Source organism: Anopheles marshallii, chromosome 2, assembly GCF_943734725.1.
Source record: "Anopheles marshallii chromosome 2, idAnoMarsDA_429_01, whole genome shotgun sequence".
Lineage (NCBI taxonomy): Eukaryota > Metazoa > Arthropoda > Insecta > Diptera > Culicidae > Anopheles > Anopheles marshallii.
The window spans coordinates 73,127,997-73,130,504 of NC_071326.1; positions in this window are offsets into that span (position 1 = coordinate 73,127,997).

A 2,508-nucleotide genomic window follows, 5' to 3' on the forward strand; every position below is an offset into this window, starting at 1 on the left:
GTAATTCCCCATGGTAAATAAAGGTACATACAAATCAGGTTCAAATTACCCATTATCATCATCCGTTAAGATTATGTTCGGGCTGAAAGAAAGGAACTACAACTAAAATCCCCCGGAAAGTGAAAGTTGTGATGGCAAGAGCGAACAATTCATCTCAACTACCGAAAAACTATTCCATTCCATTCTTCTCCAACTTGCTCAGCATGTTTCTTTGGTTTCATTACATCTTTCTTCCCTTTTGTCCTGTTGTATTGACAGCAGGAATTGGCTTGCAAGCCACAATAGTTTGATCGGTAAATGTCGGTTGGAATAAAAAAAACAATAAATTTGAGCGTCTTGCCTTCCAAACGATGGCATCCCGGTCCGGATGTTTCTATACGAACTGACGGGAAAGGCACAAAATGAAGCTGAAGTGAGTTGCGAGGAAGCTCGCACCCGTAAATGAGAAAAAAAAGGAAATCTCACTCGTGAAGTAGCCTACGCGCTTGACGCCGAGCTGCGTCTTCGAGATATTGCTGAGCTTTGGTTCAGGCATACAAAACGGGAACTAAAAGCCCAAAAGAAAGGAAGCGACCAGTGAGCAGTACGTACTGGTATCGAATTACCACAGCTTTCCGCTGGCTGCGGCTGGTAGTCGAACAAAGTTTTGTTTATGTTTGTTTGTTTTTTTTTTGGGGAGAATCATCGTCACAAGGCAATTCGCTTGTTGTGCGCCAACAACCGAACTGTCCGAGCGTCCATTCGCGTTTGCCGGTGTTTTTTTTTTTGTGTGTGTAATTCCACTGCGAAACGTAATTCGATATGCAATCTTCCAATTCCCATCCCATGCTCCGTGGTCTAATCCTGTTTCTCCACTCACCTCCGTACACTTCGTTCGGTGATCATCAAGGATTTCGCAGTTTGACTGTTTTCGTTTCCATAGCGACGCTTGAGCATCCCTGGAATGAGTGGAGCAGGGTTTTTTTTTCTTATTTCAATTCTTTCACCTCAATTCCACGCCAAACTCTTTTTACCCCTTGCTCTTGCCAGCCGCAAATTACAGTAAGTCTTTGTCCGCGGCCTGCAAATGTCGCTGGCAGTGGTGTGGTGTGCGCACAGGCGCACCAAATTCATAATTATGCCTTCAACCATTTTAACGCTGCACCTCTTTTAGACACTGCCATGGGCGCCCGAGGTGCGTCCCATCATCCTGCGTTCTGAGTGGTGGTACCATCTTACTAAATGCAATCTGTAGGTGCTTGGCCGATTTGCGAATTATGAACGTTGCTGTTGTCGGTTTTTTTTTTCTTCACGACTTTCTCGCCCACTGCCTTTCAGCATGTTTTCCACTTCATTCTTTACTCTTTTACGTCTCATTTATAGTGGCAGCGTATTTATTTCTTCCCTTCATTCCTCACCTTAGTACTTCCCCGCCAGGTGCTTCACCAGACCAAATGATTCCATATTGCCAAGCACCGAGTGGTGGCGCACTGCACATTACACACAAACGCGCTCGTTGCACACAAGTGAAAAGTTAATTATGTTGTTTGATTTTTCTCGCTTTCCTTTTTGCGACGCGCGTTAATTACTCCACCATCTAATGAATGGATGGTAACGCCTTCCGTTATGGGCTGCAGAGCAGAAAAAAGCGCCCTTTTTCCGCATTCTTTTGCCAAGATGGTTGCTGCGACTACTTTTTTCCCCCCACTCTGCGGTTGCGATAGTAACGATCAGCGCTAGTTGGCTCGGGCCCACAAACTTTCCACATCACTGAAAAGACCTCCGCATCATTTGTGCCTCACGTGCTGATGGCCGTTCTAGGATGTGGCAAGGTGTGTTTGCGGCGCGAGTTTCTTCAACAATAGGAAATTGTAAGCGCATTTTCGCGCAATGGAAATCTGCATCACAATCGGATCGGAGAAGAGCCACCGTGGCTGGGATCAAAGCAAACTACAAAGGAGATCCAGCGGCAGCGTGTGCGAAAAAGACCATTCCGCACAAGGCAGAAGATAATTTGGCACTCATGTGTGTGCGGCGCGTTCGAGTGAAGTTGGTGATGGCGATGATGATGTCGTTTGTCTGCCACCACGTACCACCACCGTGAGATGCACCGGGAACGATGCAAATGGAACGGCATCCACTTGGATGCTGGTTTTGCACACTGTCAATCGAATCGGTTTGGCTTTCGCAGCGAACGATTGACAACATGCACTTACGGATGCCACTTTCGTTAGTTCAAACGTTGGTTCAAGGCGTGACCTTTTCACACTATGCCTCACTCAACCAGCCACGCTAATTTCGTCGCTAATGGAGATGGTACAAAAGAAGAAAATATGCTTGTTTACGAATGTAATATTCTGCACATTTGTTTTTTTTTTGTATAGTTTGAAAGGATAATGATGTGCTCCAACCATTGAAGTTACACAAATATTCAATATCTTTTAGTGGTCTCAGGATAAACTCAATCTCCTTGTTTTCATAAGACTAAAACGTCATTTTAATTGGAATAAAACCATAGGGATCAATATT